The sequence below is a fragment of the Phyllobates terribilis genome, unplaced genomic scaffold, assembly GCF_046119375.1.
Source record: "Phyllobates terribilis strain yellow unplaced genomic scaffold, ASM4611937v1 Scaffold_4__5_contigs__length_816908805, whole genome shotgun sequence".
NCBI lineage: Eukaryota > Metazoa > Chordata > Amphibia > Anura > Dendrobatidae > Phyllobates > Phyllobates terribilis.
This window is the reverse complement of record NW_027362764.1, coordinates 93,357,838-93,385,240: the sequence shown is the minus strand read 5'-3', so window position 1 is coordinate 93,385,240 and position 27,403 is coordinate 93,357,838. Positions and strand designations below refer to the sequence as shown.

The window sequence follows — 27,403 nt, the reverse complement described above, 5'->3', positions numbered from 1 at the left end:
AAAGTTGGTGGCAAATAAGTCATCATTAAGAGTCTTTTGATATTTTTCTCTTTTTTTGTTGTTGTTTTTAAACCTCCACATGGTGCACATGAGCACTACTGGATACAGATGTTTCTAAAGGCAATAAAACTATAGCAGCAGGGTTCAGATTTTACATTTTAAGTCAATGTGAGCTTGAAAATGAAAATACGAGGCTTCAGAAATGGTATTTGTCTCTAAATGTTGATTATTTTCTGTAATTACATTGAGATTTGGGTTATATGTGGTGTAGAGATGAGTAAAAGCATTCGCAATACCCTGGTCATGTGTTGACCTCGTATAAAGTCACGGGGAACTAGCAATCACATGAAGTGAATATTCCGAAAACAAGGAAAAGTAGACCATAAAAAGGCACACACAGGGTAAATATGGAAGAAGAATGGGGTATGTACCAAATCGGTATTAAAAATGCTCACCTTATGTAGTACTGCTAGGATGGGCACAACTCCAGTGTAGGCATAAGGCTTGAAACTGCCACAGTTCTCGTTACTAGGGTACATTTGCCAAACAGGGAGTGAAATCGCAGAAGGTGTGGAGGGGTGCAACAGTACACCCAGTATTTTCTGAACAGATTCATAGGCTCAAGTATATGCACCTATTTATCTGTCCAGAAAAAGACTGGGTGTTACTATTGCTTTCCTCCGCAAGTTCTGAGTCGAGGAACTTTGCACAGCTCTTGTCTGGCTGCCACCTGAATGTCGATACAGGGTAGTCCAAATCTATTTGCTCATCTCATGTTATAAATCGTGCTATACTACCTGAGGACAGTAGCATGGTGGCTCAGTGGTTATCAACGTTGCTTTGCAGAGCTGGAGTCCTGGATTCAAATCCCCCGAAGGATACCATCCGCAAGGAGTTTGAATGTTCTCTCCGTGTTTGCGAGGGTTTCCTTCGGATTCTCCGGTTTCCTCTCACACTCCAAAGACACTGATAGGGAGTTTACATGTTCTTTCCATGTTTGCAGGGGTTTCCTTCCACACTCCAAAGACATATAAAGTAGGAATTTAGATTGTTAGCCCCTATGGACACTTGAGAGGAGCTCCAAATACAAATGGACACTAGGAGGGAGGCTCCAGGGAAACTGCCCTGATTAGCCCTTTTAATTTCATTCCAAAAACAAAATGTATTTTTAAGTATCACTGCCTTTTGGCTTTTATACCACCAGGGCAGAACAGAACCAGCCTGATTGGGACAATCCCTCTTTTCTGGTGCCTGTGTGATAAGCCCCCATATAAGTAGACATTGCCTTCCTTTTTAGATCCTGGGTTACCTGACTCCCATCTGTAAATGCTCACACGATGACCTGGCACATATGTTTCAGTTTGACACAGTATGACTGCAATAATAAAGGCTTTAGTTTTGCAGCAGGATCATATATTTAACACCAAGAAAAATATGGAATTAGACAGAATATGGATTGCTGTACTTTATCTGTCAGTCTTTGCTTGTGACAGATACATGACCGTCCATACAGATTCCAGCACATTTCTCATCTAGAAAGTTCTGATTGAATGAACATCAGAGTCATGGGTGGAATTTGAAGCTTATGAGCCTCAATTGCAAAATCTCCAACAGAACCCCCAACTTTCAGGGCATTGGTCTTCTCATGTGGGCCAAAAGTATCTTTCGGGCCCCTCAAGGTTCCATGGCCAAGGTGCAATTGCAACCTCTGCACTCACTATATTTAAACTCCTGATCAGAGCATTATTCTCCAATTTATGTGGATATCGACATCATCGTTAGGAAAACTTCTTTAGGTAGTCATTGATTATGCAGAGCTTCTTAATGTTCATTCTGAAGATAGACGGCTGCCTCAGTACGCTGACCTAACATTGTGTGTTCCATTTACATCAATTAGACTAGTAAAAGGATACAGATCAATTAGAAGTTAGATCTTTGTCAATATAGAAGAAACAGTTACGGGCTTCATTGCTTTGTCATTTAATAGGGAAGGATTCTGTAAATTATCTTTATAATACAAAGTAGTCCCAGACCTGCAGTGACCTGATCAACCTTCATTGGATGTTTCTTGATTGTCCTGTCTTTCAACTTCCCTAGTTGAACTCCACCAACATGCATCCAAATGAAAGTGATTATGGAGCAGGAGCAGAGTAACGGGGGTCATGAATGGTCCAAATTAAACCTGTTGGAGTGTGATGTACAAGCTTTATCTGATCAACCTTCATTAGATGTTTCCTGAGGGTCCTGACTTTAAACTTTCTTAGTAGTTCTCCATCAATATGATGTTAGTGAATATGGAGCAGAATAATAGGGGTCATGAATGGTCTAAATTAAAACTGTCAACAATGTATTGTGCAAGAGTTATATGATGACCCTCATTAGATGTTTCCTGATTGTCCTATCTTTCAAATTTCCTAGTAGTTTTCCACCAACATGCATCCGAGTGATAGTGATTATGTAGCAGGAACAGAGCAACATGGTCCAAATTAAACCTATTGAGAGTGGATCTGATCAACCTTCATAAGATGTTTTCTGATGTTTACATCTTACTTGACCAGTAGGTTTCCCTCTATATGCACCCAAGGTGTTTCTGATCTTCTGGACTGGTGCAGTGATTATGGAGCAAATGGGATCTTACATAATCTGTATCTGACTGCTTATGGGAAGATATTAAGTGTGATACTGCAAAGTATATCTTTACTTATTTGGGTTCTCTGCCTGAGGGCCAAAATATTTCTGGTTAATTATAAGGGTTGACATCCCATGTTTTCTAGCTTTAGCTTGTATATGGCCATATATTTTTTTTAACTATAAGTGGTAATTTTTCTCTGATTACTCATTTAGTTATTGTGCCTACAAACTATACAGTACATGTATTTTAGCTGTCCCCGATCTACAATTAGCATGAAAAGTATTTTTTTATTTGAACAGCACCACTTTTGACAATGGGCTATGTGATTTTCTAACCTTTTAAACATTTCCTGGTGTTGAAAATGGACAAGCATTATGGAATTTCACTTTTCCAAATGCAGGTAATTTATCAAACCTTTTATTTCCAGAAAAGTGGAATAAAACGTTTTGAAACGTTGCAAACTATTTGCTCAACTCAGAGTTGCTCCAAAATTTTGCAGCTTTTGGCGTTTTCATGTTGGTTTGAAGAAGCTTCATCAAAATGCATGGAGCTGGAGTGGAGCTGGGATGCGGTGTGACTATGCCTATCCTTCAAATTCTTTTACACTGAAAGAACCTAAGATGGCTCTTTTCATGATAATCTTACAGTCTCAAGAGGCTGCCGATCACCCAACCAACAAGCAAACCAATCCTTCATTGGGTGAAATGATCTTTTGGTTTGCACAAAAGATCATTGTTCTCGGCAGGACATGTGCTGCCGAGAACAATGGCGGCCTTTGTGCACAGAACTAGAATAATCTATTAATCGTTAGGCGCACATCTGAAGTGGGGTCATCCTGGGGTATTATTGTGTGTGAGTAGACCCTTACTTTAGGTAAAACCTTGTTACTTGACCCAGGATCTTTCATACATGCAGTAATATAAATCTGTTGCTTTTGTTGAAAACCAATTATTGAGGAATCATGATTAGGAATAAATGTGTATTTTCCTTGTACCTGGAGTTCTGTAGTTGGCAGGTATAATAGAAGTTGTGTTTTTGTCTTTTATAATTATTTGCCAAACTTATCTAAAATGTAATTTTCCAAGGCTTAGTGAACGGTTAATGGCAGGTTCATTCTCAGCCTGAGATTTGGCCTTGCTCTGACAGATCCATTTGTTCCTTAGTGTTTTAAGGCAGATGAAATATCTCTGAAAGGTTTTACTTATATTAGCATTTGTTTTAAATTGTGTTAGACTGTGAGATTTAATTTTCAGTTGAGAATTGTTATTAAATAAGAGCGTAAAGGAAATGATTTCTTACACTATTACATTATGTATGAACTATTGAAGACTTGCCAGCAATGCTGATGTATTGCTTCATTTTTATGCATTTAGAAATGTATTTCTATCAAAGACGTTCCTGTTGCCAAACTGAGGTTGCGTCGACAAGGAGTTAAATCAAATATTTAACTTGCTAGAGACTTAAATATGCGATTTTATTGCAGCTTACATCCCAATAAAACACTTATTTCTCTTGTAATATTATGGGTGTACACGTTCCATTTAGGATGATGTTCGTGGCTGTCTATTGGTGGTCATTTATCTATTTAAGCTGCACCCAGTGAGCAGAAGATTCTTATAGATAAACTTAAAAACTATCGTGGAAAATTTGCTTTGATGGGTGCACATGTTGGACTTTTTAAAACCTTAAAGGGCTCCTGTCATTTCATGTGACTTTTCAGAATCTGCAAGCGTGTGTGAAGAGGCAATTTGCATATTTAATTTCCCAGAGGACCCAATGCATAGCCTGTAAGTCTCCTTACACTGGCATGTCGCTCACCATAAGGAGAAGCATTAGCCTTTAAACCTCAGTCAGAGGCCTCTCACCAAGACAAATCAGATCTCATGCTTTGCACTGAGGAGGGGCAACGCCTGAAACACTTGTCTGCAAACTGGTATTCTGGTTTGGCTTGTATCCTAAAGCCCCCGTCTCACATAGCGATATCGCTGCTGAGTCAAGGTTTTGGTGACGCAACAGCGACCTCACCAGCGATGTCGCTATGTGTGACACTTTGCAACGATCAGGCCCCTGCTGTGAGGTCGCTGATCGCTGCAAAGTGTCCTGGACCATTTTTTGGTCGTTTTGGCCTCCTGCTGGCCGGCACACATCGCTGTGTGTGACCAGCGGGACCAACGATCAGGCTGGTATCCATGGTAAACATCGGGTTACTAGGGGCACGCGCGCACTTAGTAACCCGCTGTTTACCATGGATACCACTCTGCTACGGTGCGCGGGAGGTTACCGCTCACCTTAGCAGAGTCGTATCCATGATAAACATCGGGTTACTAAGTGCACGTATGCCCCTAGTAACCCGATGTTTATCATGGATACGACTCTGCTAAGGTGAACGGTAACCTCCCGCGCACGGTAGCAGAGTGGTATCCATGGTAAACAGCGGGTTACTAGGGGCACACGCGCACTTAGTAACCCGATGTTTATCATGGTTACGAGCCTGCTCCTGCTTCAGCAGGAGGCTGGTAACCGGGAGCAGGACATCGTGGAACGATTCTTTCCACGATGTCGCTGCTCCCCTGATCGCTGGTGAGCCTGCCTGTTTGACAGCTCACCAGCGACCACATAGCGACGCAGCAACGATCCCTGACAGGTCGTATCGTTGTCGGGATAGCTGCTGCATCGCTTAGTGTGACGGGGCCTTAAGTCATTTGGCAAGAATCATTAAAAGGTCGATATTGACTTTTATGATTGCTACATCCAATGGGTGGCACTAGAGTTCAAGTCCTTTTCCTCTCTAAAGAGGCAATTTGCATAAGGAATAACATAATTTCTGGCCAATATATTGCTTGTATTTTGCAATTTTCACCAGATTTCCCTTCTGTAGGGTTTATGTCTGATTTTTCAGTTGTCTCTCAGTCTCACCTACTACATGAGGTCTAGCTACTATACATAGTTTACAGAAAACAGGAGATCCTGCTGCCCTACCTCTCTGTAGCATACCCTTCATAGTGGAATCATGGAGGACATAGGACAGCACTACTAAGCAGTCTGTATGTGAACCCAGCACTGAAATGTGATAAAACAAGTACATTCTCTGTGTGTGTCTCTTCTTCTTTCTCTTTCTACAGCTGATCCCTCCTCTTCTCTCTGCTGCTCCCCAAAGCCTTCTTTGAGCAGCACATAACCTGATCCCTCAGTGATTTGAAAGTCCATCTCTCATCTAAAGACAGATTTTAGCATTTTTTGTTTTTAGAGTAAATTATCAACGTGGGGAAAAAAAGCATTTTTGTATCAAGATATATTGCAAAGTGTATTAATATATTCGTGTGTACTACTGATCCATGCAAAGTTTGCTACAACATAAGTATATTTTTAACATTTATTAAGTAGCCTTGGGATAAGTGATACATTTTAGATTATTGGGGGTTTGTTGTTAGAATGGCAGACCCCTTCTGTCCCTACACAAACAACTTTGGGGAATTGTTGTATTCGGCTGTGTATATGTATGAAATGTGGTCATTTTACTACATCGTCTCAAATTGCACACCACCTTTAAGGGGATTTCTGGTTTCGGAAATTCTCTATCCCCTGGCTGCAGTTTGTTAAAAAAAAAAAGTGCTTTATTCATTCTCCCATGCTCCAGAACTGAGTCTTTGCCGGGAAACCTGATGTCTGTTTTTGTTTGCAGCACTGAAATCACATTGACAGCACTGACATAACGTCGTCAGCACGTCGGCCAACGACTGAGTGGCTGAAACTGTAAACTTGGAGAGAGCCGCTGAGCTCAATCACTGGCTGCAGCGCTGTCAGCATGACGTCAAGCTGCAGACAATAGCTAAGATTCATTTCTGGATCCGAGGAAGGGACGCAAAGCTGAGTTTATTCTTTTTTAAACAAACTGCAGTTGGGAGACTAGTTTAACAAAATCGGAAAACCCCTTTAGTACCCCCATATATGAAAACATTAAATTCTTGAGCACCTTGTGATAATTCTTTCATGCAAATGCAGTTTGAGTTACCAAACGTAGAGTGTCCGTCGTTTTAATTTTTATCTCATAGTTCAATAGTATACAAGAAAATAAGAGACTTTCTAATATGTCTTACCAGAGAAATCTGCTTTTTTTTCTCCGACAGGACTCCTCCCTCATTCAGTCTTAAAATTGTCAATTCACAGGTAAAATCTGTAGTCAGTGAAGACAGAATCTTACATTACTGATATAAGAGAGGACAGTTTCTGCTTATAAGAGTCTATGTAGAGGGGAGGAGATAGAAGCATAGCTCCTCCCCTCTACATGGAATCTTATAAGCAGGAACTGTCCTCTCCTTTATCGGTACTGTAAGATTCTGTCTTCACTGACTACAGATTTTACCCATGAATTGACAATTTTGACAATGAATGATAAGTCCACAAGGAGAAAGAAGCAAGTTTCTCTGATAATATATATTACAAAGTTTCTTATTTTCATATGTACTATTGATTTATGAGATAAAAATTAAAAAGACAGCTACTATTTACTGCTCGCTTTTTCTAAAATGTTGAGGGTGCTTGAGAGTTTGTTTCAATAGTAGTATTTGCGCAAAAAAAACCTAAAGCTGTATTAGTCAATGAGGGTCCATCCCTATTTTAAAATATATATATTTTTTCTTTTACAGAACTTTTTATGAGCACATCTTGCCATTATCCACCATACAGACACATTTACTCTAATGCTTAGAGCCCTTCCCGTCCCATATGACTTGTATTGTCTGCGTAAATGTAAAATCTGGAAGCCTCTTTTCAGATCATTAATTTCATACCACATTAGTTTGTGTATACTGCTGTGTCATATCCAATATCATTATAATGCTATTTAGATGTAATAATCGATGCACAAAATTGACTTCCACAGAACCGATAACTTTTGAGCTTTGTTACAAACATGGCAGAAACTCAGCGTTTTAGTTTATCTATAGAACAGGCCAGAATCTTGATGCTGTATGTAATGGAGTTTATGTAAAGCACTTCTTAAAGTTGTACATTAATACTTGGGGGGGGGGGGGGGGGATAATTTATTACCATCTCATGTGTAGAGGTGAGGTGCAATCCATATAATGAAAACTCCGCTTTTATGCTATACATAGCTGCTGATTGGCGGTCGTTTAATGGCCTATTTAGGCAGACAGAGGGCTCATCAGATGCGCACAAAATGATACGTAATAAACCATTGTGTGCGCATTGGCTGCCACTGTTCTCTGCAGCACAGGTCATGTTTACACAGGACGATGAGCTGCCAAGAGTGATCATTTTTTGGCCATCAAAAGATCACTTCACCTGTCAAATGAACATTGACTTGTTCGTCAGGTGATCTGTAGCCTTTTTACACTACGCAATTATCAGTTAACGAGCGTTTCTATGAATCTACAGTGTAAATGCACCTTAATACTGCTGTATATTTATAACTAAAAGTGGCATACAGCGAGCACATACCATTGCCATACAAAATGTAGCCAGTGCTCTATCCAGATGTCATCATAAACCCATTTTGAAGTAAATGTGCAGTGGGAGTGGGTAGCCAAGACCGTGTTGCTGTGTTATCAGGGATGTTGTCCTAACTGCTAGCGCTATTATCTGACCTTTCTAAGGCTAAAGAGAACCAGCACTTAAGTTCTGTCTCCCAAAATTGTAAAAGTATTATAGAACCCCAAAAAAACATAAATCATCATAAATCATCATTAACGATATCCGACAGTACTCCCTTTCTGCAGCATCCGCTACTGTGACTCCGGTCTTGTTTTGGCTGCACTGGACTTGATGTCACTGCTGCAGCCCAAAACACTGTGTGGCGGTGAGCCAGCCGTGGACTCGGGAAGGGTGAGTATGGTTTTATTTTGTCATTTTACATGACAGGCAACGTTTTGGGTCCACTTTATGAAAAATGGAAAATTCCTTTAAATAGTAAGTTTTGTAGCTAACTATTCTAGTTTAGTTATGTCTGGTGGCCTCATCACTGGGTACCGCACAATCCTAGGTTTGGCTTCTCAACTTATGGCCCTGTGCTCAATACAGGGGAGAGTTTATTGAAAAGGGGGCTGGCTAAAAGGTAATTTCAGTAGCTGAGCCAACCACCCTCTTTTTTGCATTGTCAATGAAGAAGAAGGGGGCTAGCTTAACTTTTGCACTACAAGCTGGACTAGTCTTGGTGGGACACCGCAAATATATGCATATCAACGATGATGAAAATCCTGTTATTGGGTAGAAAAGGGCAGGCTCAGACTGGCCCATAGGAGAGTCCTCCGGTAGGCCGCCCCTGTGAAGGCGTGCTAATGAGTAGTGCTGTTACACTTGATTCACAATGCACAGAAAATGTATAATCTAATCATTCATTAAATAAGCTAGCCAAGTTAATATTGCATAGAAGAAAAGGTAAATTTGTGTACTAGGGTCAGGTTATTTTTGCATGTAACTGAACAGTGGTCCCTAAGAATCAGTGCTACTGGTGGGCCTTTGCCAACCTAGTCCGACACTGGAAGTGGGTGATGAACTATCTTATGTATGTTGCATTCAGTTAGCATTATTTTTTTTAGGAAACATCAATGCATATTTTAATTAATGTACTCGTCCTAGAAGAAGCTATGAAGCGGTAGAATAATATTTCCACTTTCTAGCATTTGGGGAGCAGGTTAGATTAAGTTTTCTCCACTGCTATGTTCCTGAAGTGATATGGCTTCTGTTTAATTTCAGTAACATGGGACTTCATTATCCTCCTTGCAAAATATGTGATTCTCTCCCTCTGTTCATTCTGCTGAGTTCTCCTAACTTTTATGCAAGGGAAAAGATGTATTATTGAGATGTGTTACTGAATATATTTGCAGTGTTACAGAGATTCCCTCTGCTTCTAGTCTCATGAAGACACGATTTGACATTCTGGTATCCGACTGCAGATTTAACAGCAGAATTCCCTTCCCAACCCTTCAAGAACTGACCCAGTTGCTTCAAAGTAAAGCTTCCTAGCCTCAAGCATTCCTCTTCTCAGCTCCCTAAGGGAACTTTGCTGCAGAAAATTACTGCAAACTTCTGTTCACAACAATTTTTAGGAACTAACTTTTTATTTCCGCTGTCCGTATTTATAAATGTAAAAGCAAATGGCCCTTAAAGTAGACACACATGCTGAACCAACTCTTAGTACTACTAGTGTAATAGTTTATGACTTTTATGGATGAAGATCACTACCTGATTTTCATCTCAGGAGCTTGAAGGCACAAATTAGCATTGTGACTTTGGTCCTAAATTAGGCCACACCTTAAGAGGGACCTGCCACTTGCATAAATATGATTTTTTTTTTACCTGATGTCAATGGCGCTGTTCTCCTTAACCCAGTGTTGCTTTTCTTTTGTTCCTGCGTCTCTCTGTTCCTGAGATATGCCCCTCTATTCCCTGTATATAAATCTAGTCCTTTTAGGCAAGAGGGCGTGATCTACAACTCTTCTTCTTGGTCTTAAGGACCATGCCCAGTTAGTTAAAATAATAGGTTTATTTACAGGGAAAAGGAGGCAATATCTAAGGATAGGAGAGGTATAGAGAAAAAAAACTGCCAGATTCATTCAGGAAATCACTGGCATTTACACAAAATAAAATAATATATGTGTATTTATGGTGAGTGACAGGTTCTCTTCAAAGGGGTTGTCCAGCCTTAGAATACAAATCTTCAGCCACTCTATATGACTGCAGACTTGAATCCTCACATCGTGCACACTGTCAAGATTCTCCGGTACTGACGCTGGGAGCAGAGGGCACGTGACTGCAAGTATGCAATTTGCATACATTTAGTCACATACCGACTAGACGTGTGGAGCCCTGCTCAATGCAAGTGTATTGAGCCAGGCCGGACATGTCTAGTCAGAATGTGGCTGGAAGTATGCAAATTGCATACTTGTGGTCACATAACTGCTGCTCCCGCCAACCGGAGAATCCTGAGAGCGTGTAGTGCGTGCAGTGGGAGGATTTACAAATCTGCAGTCACATAGAGTGTCTGCAGACTTGTAACCTAAGGTCGGACCTCCCTTTTAAGATTTTTTTTTAACATAAACACTGGGAGCTTGAAGGTAACGATAGCTCAGCATGCGGTTTTATTTTTTATGTCAAAATGATGAAAATCTCAACAGATGCTCCACAGTCCCTGTTATAAATCAGTGGGGTCTATCAGTTTTGATCCTGCACAGTGTCATGGCTTCTGTAATACAGCGCCTATAGAATTCTACGATGAATAGAAGCAATGTGTGTCCATAGTATGGAGCTGCAGGGAACCAGTGTCCGCCGCTTCGGTTGCAAATTTACATTACAAAGAGCTGACGAGAGAGAGCTAATTAGGAAATTCATTTGATCACAAAGTTATAGCAGTGGATCGTACATTAAAAAAAGTTTTTTTTGAGACTTTGATATTGCTTTCTAATCTTTTGACAGGCCATGAATATCAGATTTTTTGGTCCGACTCACAGCAACACCGCAAATCAGCTGATACGCCATTATATTATAGACCAATCACAGCTCCATACCACTTGTGGTGGCCATGCCTGGTACTGCAGCTCATTGTCGCTAAGACCAATTCAAGTGACTACAAATGCTGCTGTGCCAAGCACAGCCACTAAAGTATGTATGACGCTATGTCGGGTAAACAATGAAAGGGATGGAACAACCCCTTCAGTCATCTAATAAGTGGAGGTGTTTTTGAGTCAGAACCCCGCTAATTTCATATTAAAGTGAATCAGTCATTAGAAAATTACTAATTGTTTCAATCAGGTTTTTGTGTTTATATCAATATTTTATCAAATGTTAACATTTATTTCATATCTCAATCTTTACTAAAAAAAAACAAATCTTGCAATTTTCACACTGGCCACTGGGGCTTTTTTAGACTCATACTGATAACACAGGATCCATCAATCACAATAGGCGATTTCACAGCTGACCTGCTCTTCCTTCCTTCACAATGACCTTTGCACATGCTCATTAGATGCTCTAGTACAAAAGATATTGTCTGAGTCTGTTAATTGCTGCTTTGTACATGTGTTTTTTTCCTGAAACAACAGAAAGTTAGATTATTAAAAAGCCCCAGAGACCACTTTGAAAATTGCAAGAGTTCTAATTTTTGTTTTGAATATAGATTGTGAAAAAAAATAACTACAATTAAATATAAATTTGCCAAAAGTAATAAAAAAACAAAAGCCTGATTTAAACAGTAGGTAATTTTCTGATAATGGCTTACCCTTAATAGTCTTTGGATAATTCATCATCAACATCCCAGAAATGCCTTTAAAATTGTAATCAACTGATAAAAGATATTCTAATCACCTCTCAATTAAGTGTGCTAGTAGTTAACATTGTCTGACCTCTCATCCTCTAGGTAAGATAATGGTACAGGTCAATCCTTTCCCTGACATTCACCGTCATGTCCAGGGGTGTAACCACAATAGGTGCAGGGGTTTCAGTCGCATTCGGGCCTCAGAGCCTAAGGGGCCCAAAAAGTCCCTTTATGAAAAGACCAATACTATTAAAGACTTGCAATAATTGGGGGCCCCCCATTGGAGCTTTTCCATTGGTTCCTATGATCTTCAAGTTATGCCACTGGTCATGTCTATTAGTGGAGTTGGACAGAGGTCATCTGTAGACTTCTATCTGTGAGTGACCCCTCCTGACCCTTCTGTAAACACTGTGATGGGATTGTTCCATCGCTTTTCTCAAAGCAGAACTATAGGAGCTCTATGACAAATCTCAGACCAATCGGAGGGGGAAATATTTGTGAAATATTTAAGACCCTTGTGAATGATAGTTGGCTGTTGGACAGCTGTTACATGTGTAAATAGACAACCACTCCTTGTCTACCATGATCACTTTCCTCAAAGCTTTTTAGTGCAATTATTGATCCTTAGAACTAATTGAAAAAGACAATTGAAACATGGCCAGAGCTTCTCGTTACATGACCATGTGGTGCCATTAACAGGGGACAACCCCTTTGACCTGGCGTGCTCTCCGGAGGGACACAAGACGATATGTTACCGGAGTTTCCTGCCATAAAACTACGGGAAAACATCCCACCTTCATGTAAGCACGGGAGGGGGGAAAGTATAACCTAGAAGCTATATTTATCATATACACCTTCTGTCTGTGCTGGCAAACATCCTAAAACATAGCTGGTAAATATTTAATGAGGGAAGCTTCTTCATTAGTGGAGGATGTTAATAATTTACAGATGATGTAGTGCCTGGTGAGGTTTTGACATTGGCGTTCAGTCATACATTGGTATTTTATACAATAGCCTCTGAAATGAATCCCTCAATACACGACTTCTGTTGCCTCATTGTCTTGGTGTAAATGATATTCTCCAAGTACCTGTGAAGTGTCTGATAAAACTCCCTCATTGCCAGTTTTTCTTCTCCGCCAGGCAGAGCGCAACGAAAATCCAAATGCGCTCCCTTCATTTATCTGCGAGTATTTGTGATGATTTATTCAGGGGATGATGTCTTCTATTAATCTGGCCACTTTATGCGCAATAACCCGGATTGTGTTGCAGCTCTCCTGCCAAAAAGTCTCAAGTTGTGCCTCCGTGCGGAAGATATCTGCCTCGGATGTTATATTCACGCCATCGTATATAATTGTAATTGAGGAAAAATGAAGGATTTAAAGTTCATTTCGGTTAAACCTTTGAGCGATTTTGGAATGCCTCTACGCCGCCTTTAGTTTTGAAAAAGTCTGTTTATACTTTAAAGAGATATTTTGTTGGAATTAATTTACAAGGAGGTTTCACCTATTTACTGGATCTTTGTCATTGCCATAGACTTTAAATGGTGCAATGTGTCCAGTTCTCTATTCAACTCATTCTGGCCAAAATTTTGCCACTTGAGGGTATGGGGTTCACAGGTTCCCCATGCTGGCGATCAGTGAGTGTGTCCTTTTTTAAAGTGGTATTGCCTTTTGTCTGCTATGTGAAATAGCAGTTTGGTGCATTATTCCAGACAGTGGAAACCCCACAATAAAACATATCCGCATTATATACTTTTTATCTTTTAGTAGCAGCCCTTGGGCCATGTATGTAACTGGATAGGATATTTTAATATTCATCAGAAGGAACTATACAGGAATCTTCCCTACATGTAATACCAGTGTACTGTACATTGCATACACAGTGTGAATTGACCCTTTAGCTGGATTTACACTGCGCTATGTGGTGCCAAAAACAACCCCTATTTGGAGACCACTTAATTGCCAGTTTTCACAGACGACCAAGCTTCTGATACAGAATAGATCATTCTTTGTGTGTAGACTGATATTGTTCTCGGTGGCACATGTTTACAGAGGACGATGTGGGCGGAGAATCAAGCTGAAAATCATTTAGTCCAACAAATGAGAATTTTGCTCGTTGGCCGGTGATTCACAGCTAATTGACATCGACCGATTATTATAAATGAGCAATCCTAGGAACACTCTTTAACAATAATCGGACAGTATTTTTCAGATATTCCAGTAAAGCCCACCATACACATTAAATAACTGTCGAATGAACCGGTGATATTGATGGATTTGGCCAATAGTCTAATGTGTATGAGTGTAAGAAGGAAGACTTGCCTAGAGACAGGTGCGGAGCTCCGGCGCCGGAACTGCCAGGGTCCTGCCCAGTGTTGCCAGGGGACGGGATTAAGAGTGCACGGGGGACTTCCTGGACAGTGCTGGGGGACAGAGGAGAGGGACAGAAGAGAGGAAGTCAGGTGTCTGGGCTCGCGCGAAAGAGACAGTTGGTTGTGGAGAGCAGACCGGCAGTTGGGGAGAAACAGTCTGTCCTGCTGACAACGAGAGACATGCTGCCCTGTCCTCGGTGAAATAGAGACGTGCTGACCTGTCTGTGGTGACGGGCGAACAGTGACACAGCTTGCCGCAAAACAAGGGGCGTACAGTCTGTACCGGGCCTACAGAAAGTGATCGTTCAGTTACCTGCATCACCACAGTTTTCCAGACATCTGACGGTGACCTACGGGTGAGGACGCACCCGGGATTAGTGATCCTAACGCAGTTTGTTGTACGCCGGAGGAGCTTGCTATGGCTCTTAAAGGAGTCGTGACCGCTGTCGTGTGGTCAAAAGGACTGGGGGCCCAGTGGGTGAGACCCGAGACCGCCCACTGCTGCCAGAAGACTGACACCCTCCGGAGTGAGTGTCTGAAGACGGACGTAGTTATCGTTAAAGGACAGATAAGTGCAAGTCTCCAGTAATCTACCTTCTCTTATTCAGCCTGAACTTTTGGGACTGCGCCGTATTGTTCATCCTTTCCGTGTTATAGCTAAACCACAATCGTTTATTGTCCGATTTTACTGTTTTATTGTTGTGTTACTTAAATTTACACTCTTTGCGTGGAGAAACCAAATCTTGAATTAAACCTCTGCCATACTCTCTGCGTGCTGTGTGCGGCATCCGAGCCTTTTAACATGAGCGCTTAGAACAATTGATTGTCAGGGTAGCTAAGTATCCAGCATGTCCAATTCTGGACTTCCAGTGCTTTTGTTCTTCCGGAGATGAACGTCTCATAGAAATAGTAGGAGCGCTCAGCTGAACAAGCATTCCTGTATACAAAAGAGACAGTTGAGATGGCTGCCGTCCGAATGATAACCAAGGCCATGGAAGAGTCATCTCAACTGTCTCTTCCATACACAGGAACGTTATTCAGCTGAGCGCTCCTGTGTTTTCTATGAGGGAGACACTTAAATCCGGGAGAACAAAAGCATCAGCAGTCTGGTATCTGGTGCAATGTGTCAAGTTCTCTATTCAACTCATTCTGGCCAAAATTTTGCCACTTAGCTCCCTCAACAATCAAGGTGCCCATACATATTAGACTGTCAGACCAAATCCGGTAATATTGGTGGGTTCGGTCGACATTAGTCTAATATGTAGGTGAGGCTTAAGTTCTAGGTAAAATCATAGATAAAACCGTAATATTGTGATGGTATGCAAATTGCCTCTTCATAGATTAAGAGAACAGGGTCTCTAGTGCTGCCTGTTGGACTTAGCAATCCTAAATCTCAGTATTGACCCTTTAAAGACCCACATGATTTAGGATGAAAAGCCAAACCAGAATCTTCCCCGAATGGAAAAGACCTCCATTTGCAAACATGCTGGTTTGGGGTTATTGCCCCTCATTTGTGCAAAGTAGGAGACTGGTTGGCTGGGTGAGTCTTTTGATGGAGGTCTAGTAGGTAACATTTCTTATTGATGAGACCACCGAGTTGGCATAGGGAGACTAATAGACTATATAGTGTCCTTACAGTAGTATTGCAGTCTGTTCGAAGAGAAATTTTACCGATGGACATTACATACTCAGTTCTGCTAAATCTGTGTGTGTATAATGTAACAGGCCAAAAAAAAACATTGAAGTTGTCAATTATAGTAACTATCTCCAATTCAGTGGCTTGATATGTAAACATTTAAACACTTGATGTAATTTTTTCCCTTCCTAAACTCTTCCTCCCAAATGTGTCAACCGAGGTCAAATGTCTTTTATTTCTTGTCATTTCGGATTAAGCTCTACGGTTTTAGGACACATGTTGTAAATGACACTTTTCTTACTCAAAAAATGGCTTTAAAGTGTTTCTTTGTTTGACATTCGCATGAAAACCATGTCAGATTTTCTCGTTGACCTGCTCCTCTTTGGAAGCACTTACCAGCCAGCGCTGCACCCTCTGCCCACCTGGCCAAATATAGCATTCTAGGAAGGTCAGATCTCCAGGACTGGGCGGCATTGTTCCTCTTGCTGCTTTCCCCGTTGATTCATAATTGCTTTGAACACCAAAAATGATTATAGAAGATTATACCTTTTTGAAGGCAATCTCAGTATCCACTTAAATAAAAGCACACAGTGGGGGAAATGTAGTGTGTCTTGCTTTGCAATTATATACCTTGTTATACCTAATTTCCAAATGCCTAAATTGCCTTTTTCTCCCCCTCCTGTCCTGGCTCCTTCCAGTACAATTCTGTATTCCCACAGTGAGCGAGAAAAATATCTGCCAGTTTTTTTGTTGTTGTTTTTTTTTTCCCCCCTCTTTTAGAAGGATTTTTAGTGCAGCGGATAAAGAGATCTGTCTTATCATTGTTTGGATAGGCGAGGAAAATTCACACAAAATTGTTATGCTGTCGCACCCCCTACAAAGACGACTTGCACAGAAACAAAAATTGGCACTTTTCTCTGCAGCACGCTCCCACTGGGAGGTATTATTGAAGTGTGGTAGCCTATCCAGCAATTTTAGGGTTAGACTTTATTTTTTTTTTTTTATATTATATTCTTTCTCCCTTTGATTGCACGTAATGCCAGACTCGCATAAAGCCACTTTAGGAAATAAAAAAAATCTGTTGAAAGGTTTAAAATTGTGGTTGTTCCTTGATAGGAAATTAGATTGGAAGATGTAACCCGAAAACATTGTCTAATACGTTCTACCGAATAATAATACAAATTAAAAAAAAAATCATTTATATTCATTTGGAAATGTACCATTATTAATTATTTAATTAATTTAGACAGATAAATGTTACAACATTAAGACTCCCATCCCCGCTTTAAAGTGACGATATGAAACATCTTTACATTTTTACATCAAACAATTTGCTTTGGCTTTTATGGTAATAAAAAAAAAAAAATTATGATCGCAATCTTCTGCTTCAAAGATTCTGCAAAGAAAATAATAAAACACTTTTAAGATTCTGACTTACTGCCATTATTATCATATCAATAATCATATTTGTGTTCACATCTTACCTCCAGATAACGACGCTTGATCATTTCATTAAATTAATGTAATTTTATATATATATATATATAGATATAGATATAGATATATATGTATATATATATATATATATATATATATATATATTTGCCTTCGTTAAATTGATTGTTGGTTGTGCTAGAATGTGTGTGTATTCCGTTCAATTACCGGTTCACACAATGGTAAAATAATATATTTTCAGCGATTCAATTAAGTTTAGACTCGTGAAGGATATTAGGATTTGTCTCCATAATGTATCCTGCAGTGGTCTCTTAGAATAAAACCAATATTTTGAACTGTTTTCAGGCTTTATGAACAAACTTTTTGAACATTTCTTTTAGATATTAAAGAAGCACTCTCATCTATATTTTCTTGTAATGTAGTGTGAATGTATGCATGTAATGTAGTGTGCATGTATTAATATACTCACCTACCTCTGCTCTCTCTGGTGCCCAGCACCGTTCTTCTCCTGTTCTCAGTAACGTCACCACTCTGCAGACTCTCCGGGTCACACTGCGCTCTATGTGTGAGTCGGAAGTCTCTTTTACAATGAAAGCCTATGTGGCCTCGCTCTGACGCTCTTCTGACGTCACCAAGAAGAGGAGAAGAACGGTGCTTGATGCTGGAGAAGATGACAGTAGGTGAGTATATTAGCACACACTACATGCAAATATACACACATTTAATAAAACAAATATTAATGGGAGGGCTTCTGTAAGTTAAAGGGGTCTGTCAGCAAAAAATGACGGTTCAAACAAGCACAGGTGTTTGGTGCACCCTTGGCATCGCCAAGCAGTATAGTGCACTGTCCCAATTCCTTGTTTTTCATCCATTTCTGTCCCACTCATCCTTGATTAACTTCTCTGACTTTACAGTAACCAGAGATAGAAGGTAAACAAGTACATGGGAAGGGGCACTAAACTTCTTTCCCTTTCTGCTTGTGCACTGAGTATCTGTGCTTGGTTTGAACAGTCATTTTGTGCTACAAGAGTCACGCTAGTTGGCCCAGGGCTGTTGTAAGAAAACAAAATGACTCATCACTCATTAAGAGTAACTTTTATGATAGCGGAGAGCCCTTTTTAACAATGTATAGGCAAGAAATATAGCTTCAAATGGGAATCCAAAGTTATCCTCTATACATAACCCAATGATTCCTGGGGGTCTGACTACTGGGACCCCCTGTGATCCAGAAAACTGGGCTCTGGATCGCAAAAAGTGGGCTCTGTAGAAATCCATCTTGATTGAAGTGGACTTGACTTCTGCTTCATTCATTGTCTTCAAGACCCCCTGGAAATAGTTGACCAGTTGACCACTGTTCTCCAGCAATACTACGGAAAGTTGCCCAGTTGACCAACACCAGCTTTCTTTCCCATACCCATTGAAGACACACGAACTCTCGGCTGAGCCGCACTTTCAAGTCTACAGGGCAGTTGGAAAAGAAAGCTGTCTGATTATATGATGCTACCTTCTAATATTCATTTTACACCTAAGTAGTCCTATGTTGAAGAAGAGTGATTCTTTACAAAGCCTCTTTTCATGTAGGACTTGCATAGCGGAGCACTAAATAGCCTCCATTTTTGTAAAATAGTGTAATGCAACTTCCATAATAGACTTCCACCTGAATTTATGTGGATAGGTTAGCAGAACGACTGAACCCATGGATCGTCACTCAGGCAGAATAGCAATAGTTGTAATATAACAAACTTTATATAGTTAATATAGGGCCTTTTTCCCAATTTGCCCTTGCTAAGAGGGTAAATATCCAATGCAGGCAGAATTTACCGCCCGTCTTCGCTACAGAGTAACAGCATGGGATGTTGTTTTGCCTTCCTAATTAGCCGGCATGAAAATTTAATTCTAATGTCTCTCTTAATGTTAACTAAAAGTGGTCTTAACTTTCCATGGACTGTAAGGTAAATGTTACGCTTTACAGCGCCTGGCCCTGATAATATCAAGCTTATTATAGTGATCAATTCGCTGTTTGCTTGAAAACTCCTGTATTTGTGCTACTTTTCTTCTTCTAGAGGTGTGAAAATGCCCATATATCTCCTGGGTGTAGAGGGCATTGCAAAGAGCAGTTTAGTCATCATGAAAAGAAGGAAAGAAGCGTCATGCCGTGCAGCTTTGAAGTGTAAATGAACTGGTGAATGTACAGTAGAAGAAATTAATGGCTGAACGTTCTGCAGGACATAAGTGCGGACAAGCTGGCTGACCTTGTTTTCCCTCGTTCTTATATATTCTCTGATGTATGTATTCTGAAAATTGGAATCAGCTTGAATGCATATCATTTCCAGTAAACTAATATCTGCTTCCAGTTGGGAGATACTGGAACAAAGAAATATTTTCCATATAACATAGTCTAATCCGTGCATTGACCACAACATTGAACATGGCAATTGCAGATTACGGTTCAGTTGCTTTTGTTTCTATCTCGAACAGTAATTGATTTTGGGGCATGTGAGAAGCCCCACGGAGTGGGTGTGAAAAAAATATACAGTACAGACCAAAAGTTTGGACACACCTTCTCATTTAAAGATTTTTCTGCATTTTCATGACTATGAAAATTTTACATTCACACTGAAGGCATCAAAACTATGAATTAACACATGTGGAATTATATACTTAACAAAAAAGTGTGAAAGAACTGAAAATATGTCTTATATTCTAGGTTCTTCAAAGTAGCCACCTTTTGCTTTGATGACTGCTTTGCACACTCTTGGCATTCTCTTGATGAGCTTTAAGAGGTAATCACCGGAAATGGTCTTCCAACAATCTTGAAGGAGATCTCAGAGATGCTTAGCACTTGTTGGCCCTTTTGCTTTCGCTCTGCGGTCCAGCTCACCCCAAACCATCTCGATTGGGTTCAGGTCTGGTGACTGTGGAGGCCAGGTCATCTGGCGTAGCACCCCATCACTCTCCTTCTTGGTCAAATAGTCCTTACACAGCCTGGAAGTGTGTTTGGGGTCATTGTCCTGTTGAAAAATAAATGATGGTCCAACTAAACGCAAACCGGATGGAATAGCATGCCGCTGCAAGATGCTGTGGTAGCCATGCTGGTTCAGTATGCCTTCAATTTTGAATAAATCCCCAACAGTGTCACCAGCAAAGCACCCCCACACCATCACACCTCCTCCATGCTTCACGGTGGGAACCAGGCATGTAGAGTCCATCCGTTCACCTTTTCTGCTTCGCACAAAGACACCGTGGTTGTAACCAAAGATCTCAAATTTGGACTCCTCAGACCAAAGCACAGATTTCCACTGGTCTAATGTCCATTTCTTGTGTTCTTTAGCCCAAACAAGTCTCTTCTGCTTGTTGCCTGTCCTTAGCAGTGGTTTCCTAGCAGCTATTTTGCCATGAAGGCCTGCTGCACAAAGTCTCCTCTTAACAGTTGTTATAGAGATGTGCCTGCTGCTAGAACTATGTGTGGCATTGACCTGGTCTCTAATCTGAGCTGCTGTTAACCTGCGATTTCTGAGGCTGGTGACTCGGATAAACTTCAGAAGCAGAGGTGACTCTTGGTCTTCCTTTCCTGGGGCCGCCGTCATGTGAGCCAGTTTCTTTGTAGCGCTTGATGGTTTTTGCAACTGCACTTGGGGACACTCTCAAATTTTGCCCAATTTTTCGGACTGACTGACCTTCATTTCTTAAAGTAATGATGGCCACTCGTTTTTCTTTACTTAGCTGCTTTTTTCTTGCCATAATACAAATTCTAACAGTCTTTTCAGTAGGACTATCAGCTGTGTATCCACCTGACTTCTGCACAACACAACTGATGGTCCCCACCCCATTTATAAGGCAAGAAATCCCACTTATTAAACCTGACAGGGCACACCTGTGAAGTGAAAACCATTTCCAGTGACTACCTCTTGAAGCTCATCAAGAGAATGCCAAGAGTGTGCAAAGCAGTCATCAAAGCAAAAGGTGGCTACTTTGAAGAACCAAGAATATAAGACATATTTTCAGTTGTTTCACACTTTTTTGTTAAGTATATAATTCCACATGTATTAATTCATAGTTTTGATGCCTTCAGTGTGAATGTACAATTTTCATAGTCATGAAAATACAGAAAAATCTTTAAATGAGAAGGTGTGTCCAAACTTTTGGTCTGTACTGTATATATATTTTTCAAATAATATCTTGCTACCAAACATTTACAAATCTAAACGGGTTGTCAAGGGTTAAAGAAACCAGTATCACTCATTTACCACCCATTTTCCATGTGTGATCAAAGCTTACAACCATTCTTTTCAATGTTGCCAAGCTGCACCAGACACAACCACCCGCAGCCCAGACTTCCTCTTCCTCTTCATGTTCAATTAGTACAAAGGCGGGGACAGTGGCGCCAGCGCAGAGTGGGCGCCGGCGTTGTGTGTCATACAACCGCACAAGAGCCCCGGGACAGCGATTGCTGTAACTGCACCAGCACGAGAGGTATAGGCTTTTTTATTTTATCGCGGCCAAACATTTAGATCAAGAAGGGTTTGTCCTAGTAGTGGACAACCCCTTTAATTTTCACATTGGCCACTGGGGATTATTTTAGACTCCTACTTCCTGTCCTTTCAGGAAGAGTTTTCAGAAGGATTCTTATCATCAGAGACAGGATTACAATGATAGGTAACATCTCTATACACTCTGCTCCCCCTCCTTTCACAATGACATTTGCACATTTTCAATACAAAAGATAGGTTTGGAGTCTGTTCATTGTGGTTATTGTATATGTGCTGTTTCCTGAATTAACAGGATATTAGAGTCTAAAAAGCCTCACTGTCCAGTGTGAAAACTGTAAGATTTAGCTTTTTAAATTTTAAAATTAGATTTTGATATGTTGAGAAAAAAAAATAGGTTTGACAAAAAAACCTGATTTAACCAATAGGTCACTTTTTGATGATTGTTTCACTTTAAGGCAAGTTGTGGACTGACACTTAAGTCGGGATGGTTATGAAATACAAAGATGTTGGGGGAAAGAAATATGCAATTCCTGGGTTTCATCACCTGATACTTTTGTTTGCAGGGGAGATAAGATCCCACCAGTGGCAGTCAGGAGCCTATTTCCTCCTTCTCATTCAGAACACATGAATGCTCAGCTGAGCTGCGCATTCATGTGTTTGAAAGGGGGTGAGGGGAGATAGCGGTCTTGACATCTATGGCCTCTGTCAACAACCTTGAAGTTTTTACTTTTTTGACCAGCTAAACCCCAGAATCTTGCACCAGATGTGATGACATCACTAGGCTACGCTGAATCTCAAGCAGTGTCTGATTGCCCTTGGGTTTGGGCCGGCTCCTGTGCACAATACAGATTTTTTTGCTATATTAAATTACATATAATATGTGTGAGATTTTCTATTGAAATCTTATTACTTAGAAATGTCAATGGATTACTTTTACCTTGACCTCGTGCAGCGAAACATTCAAGTAAACAAGTCTGTACTTCAAAAATGTGTGGGAAATTGAACTCTTTAATGCACTGAGAAGGCGTAATGTACAGAGGATTTCAATAATCGCTGTTTTCCTGCTTATCTTATTGCCGGTTTCATCAATTGTAGCACCATAAATGGGTTTAAAAGGAACCTGACAGTACATATATGTTGCCAGAACCATGTGCAGCATCTATCAGACAGTGGCTGTGTTATTGCTGCCATGTATGTTTTATTTTGAAATGCTGCATTTTGTTTTTACATGCTAGCCATAAGGACTGTGTGTCTCAGATGACTAGTCCGAGAGGTCAGTCCCTGACAGATTATCCCCTATCACCCCACAGTGACAGGAGTCTCCCTGAACACATAGGGAGAGACCTGTTAGTTTAGGTGAGCGGGAAAACAAAAAAATTGAGCTGGACTGTAAGCTGGCTTATGTGCAAACTGTAAGAGCACGTTCACACTGTGCCCTACAGACACACCCTACAGCAAGTAAATAGCAATTGCACATGTGAATAACATAAGGTACTTAGTTAACACTATTTTGATCATAAACGCCATCCCACCACGACAAGGTGTACCCCGGACGGCTTCTCAAGTTTGTTTTCTCTGACACGCCGCTATGTTTCAGAATAGAAGATACATGGCTACAGTAACAGAGCCAGTGTCTGATACATGCTGCCCGTAGTTCAGGCAGTATGAATCTACTGTTAGGCTCCCGTTAACCGCAGTGGGTTAGACATGGACATTTTTTCCGGTTTCTGCTGCAGTGCGCGTGATACCAACTCCTGGCTGCACTCATTCACCAGTTATTGTTGACTGAGATATTATAGCAATTAGTGATGAAGTGAAGTCTACAAAACACACAAGACCAAAGTAATGTCACCACGTTGTGGAGAAGAACAACACCCAACCAGGGTTTTTTTCACCAGAGATGGACAGATGAGCAATTATTTCTGAAAAGCTACTACCCACTTAGAAAATAAGGCAGACGTACTTTGGCTCTAAGTGGTTTCATCCGACTCTCCAGTCCAGAGTTGTCTGGAATGGCCTTATTGGGACCAGTAGGTCCGATTAAAGATAAACTGAGTCCATCTGGTTTTATTGGAGCCTATTTTGAAGTTTATCCACATTGCTGTCATATTTGGAAGCCATTATGCTACTGTGATAGTGTAATACAGATTATGGCCAAATCTGCCTATATCGATGGGTGTGGCCAACAGTCTAGTGTATGGCGGCCTCGATGTCGGGAGAGATAAGGATGTGCCATGTCTGATTTCAGACTACTGATCATTTGTTCTCAACAGCAGCAGCGGTTCTCTCAGAGAACAGAGGAGCTCTCGGCAGGCAATTAGAGGAACTCCTTTAGTAGTTGCCTGCCAAAGTACTCTGATATAGTTAATGAAGTTCATTGGGCGACATTGATGTCCTTCAAGTGATAGATTCAGCAATCGGCCTTACTTTGTTTTTTTCTGTTCATATTAGAGAATAGAAAGCCTGAAATATCGACACGTTGAACCCATCGTAAGCAGCTCCCATTAATTTCTGTTACTAAGAAATTATATGTTGTTCTAATATAAGTTGTCAAATATATTCAAATTATCATAGAAATATCGTCACCTTATGGTAAAGCCGAATACGATATCATGTTCCCTATATAGTGACTGTAAGCATGATGTAGCAGAAGGATGACGTCACTGTTTAGAGAAAGTAAATTGTGCCGTGCACCACTTCAGTGGCAGTAAAGCCGCCGACATTATATGCCCGGACATGGCATGAAAGTTTCACCCTTTGATGCATATTTAAAACACTTGTTCTAAATCTTTACTGCTATTAATTTAATTGCAGTATTAATTCAATGTCAGAATATAAAATAGTTTCATTCACTTATCACTTGCATTAATTCCTTGACATAAAGCTGTGAAAAACTGTTATTTCTTGTTATTATTGTTCTCTTCATGACATTGGTATTACTGCAGTGTGTGACTATTCTGTAATTACACACCTCCACATTAGCGTCAGACCAATGGGGGACATTCATGCTTAAAGAGGTTGTCCAGGATTACAAAAATATGGCATTCTTTAAGAAACCGCACCAACCCTGACCACGGGTTGTGCGTGGCATAACAGCTCAGCTATACACTGTGTGCAGAATTATTAGGCAAGTTGTATTTTAGAGGATTATTTTTATTATTGATCAACAACTATGTACTGAATCAACCCAAAAGACTCATAAATATCAAAGCTTAATATTTTTGGAAGTTGGAGTGTTTTTTTTTAGATTTGGCTATCTTAGGAGGATATCTGTTTGTGCAGGTAACTATTACTGTGCAGAATTATTAGGTAACTTAATAAAAACCAAATATAATCCCATCTCACTTGTTTATTTTCACCAGGTAAACCAATATCAGTGCACAAAATTTAGAAATAAACATTTCTGACATGCAAAAACAAAAACCAAAAAAATTAGTGATCAATATAGCCACCTTTCTTTATGATGACACTCAGCAGCCTCCATCCATAGATTCTGTCAGTTGCTTGATCTGTTTTCGATCAACATTGCGTGCATCAGCCACCACAGCTCCCAGACACTGCTCCGAGAGGTGTACTGTTTTCCCTCCCTGTAGATCTCACATTTTATGATGGACCACAGGTTCTCTATGGGGTTCAGATCAGGTAAACAAGGGGGCCATGTCATTTTTTCTTCTTTTAGACCTTTACTGGGCAGCCACGCTATGGAGTAGTTGGATGCATGTGATGGAGCATTGTCCTGCATGGAAATCATGTTTTTCTTGAACGATACCGACTTCTTCCTGTACCACTGCTTGAAGAAGTTGTCTTCCAGAAACTGGCAGTAGGTCTGGGAGTTTAGCTTCACTCCATCCTCAACCCAAAAAAGTCCCACAAGTTCATCTTTGATGATACCAGCCCATACCAGTACCCCACCTCCATCTTGCTGGCGTCTGAGTCGGAGTGGAGCTCTCTGTCCTTTACTGATCCAGCCTCTGGCCCATTCATCTGACCCATCAAGAGTCACTCTCATTTTATCTGTCTATAAAACCTTTGAAAAATCAGTCTTAAGATATTTTTTGGCCCATTCTTGACGTTTTATCTTATGTTTCTTGTTCATAGGTGGTCGTTTTTCAGCCTTCCTTACCTTGGCCATGTCCCTGCGTATTGCACACCTTGTGCTTTTTGATACTCCAGTAACGTTGCAGCTCTGAAATATGGCAAAACTGGTGGCGAATGGCATCTTGGCAGCTTCACGCTTGATTTTCCTCAATTCATGGGCAGCTATTTTGCGCCTTTTTTGGCCAAGATGCTTCTTGCGACCCTGTTGGCTATTTGACATGAAACGCTTGATTGTTCGGTGATCACGCTTCAAAAGTTTGGAAATTTCAAGACTGCTGCATCCCTCTGCAAGACATCTCACAATTTTGGACTTTTCAGAGCCCGTCAAATCTCTCTTCTGACCCATTTTGCCAAAGGAAAGGAAGTTGCCTAATAATTAAGCACACCTTATATGGGGTGTTGATGTCATTAGTCAACACCCCTCCTCATTACAGAGATGCACATCACCAGATTTACTTAATTGGTAGTTGGCTCTCAAGCCTATGCAGCTTGGAGTAGGACAACATGTATAAAAAGTATCAAAGTGATCAAAATACTCATTTGCCTAATACATCTGCACACAGTGTATTCACTTTAATGTGGCTAAGTTGCAATACCAGACACAACCCATGGTCAGGGGTGGTGCAGTTTATGAAAGAAACCAGCCATGTTTTCTTAATCCTGGACATCCCCTTTAAATATCGTAGTTGGATGACTGGGTACCACTTGTGTGCTCACATGGACTATATCAAAAATATATCTATGAATTTTAAATACTTATTTGTAAGAAAATTAACTATTGAGTGAGGTTTCTTTGCATTGGACAATATCTATCCTAGTTAGAAGGGTCCATTGCTAATACGTTGATCATGAAGTGTCCCTTTCCCTCCAGCAATCAGATGTAATCTGTGCGGAAACCTGACAGTAATGCTCCCATACACATTGGGTGGCTGTTATGGTTTGGCAAATTATTTGGCCGGCAGTTATCTCCCCCGTTTCTCACATTCATACACGGGAATGCTCACTCTGCTGAACGCTCCTGTGTTCTCTTATGAGAATGCCGCTGCCATAAATTTCTGGCGGTGGCTTATGTCTGGGAGAACAAAGCGATAGCTATTCTGAAATTGGACATGCTGGATCCTTAACTTCCCCAACAATCATCTATCCGGGGCACCATACAAATTAGACTGTTGGCCAAACCCATTGATATTGGTGGATTTGGGCGACATTAGTCTAATGTATATGGTTGACTTTAGTGTTCAGCTTCAATGCAGCGCATTCGCAGAAATTAAGCATTTCAGCGTGCATATTGAGATCATTGAGTTGTCTACATAATGGAGGACAGGACAGGTCTTCTAGAGCAAGCGAAGATCTCTGGCCAAGAAGTAAGGATGCCATTACAAAAATAAAAAGTAAACAGGATATGTAGGAGACATTTGGACTATGAGCTTATTATAACAGTAGAATGGAT

At 40.6% G+C, this 27,403-nt stretch overlaps 1 protein-coding gene across 1 annotated transcript in view; it reads left to right on the top strand.

Annotated features, from left to right (window-relative positions):
- PARD3 (par-3 family cell polarity regulator) overlaps positions 1 to 27,403 on the top strand; it is a 693,471-nt gene that overhangs the window by 639,317 nt on the left and 26,751 nt on the right. The gene's annotated exons all lie outside the window — the stretch shown is intronic.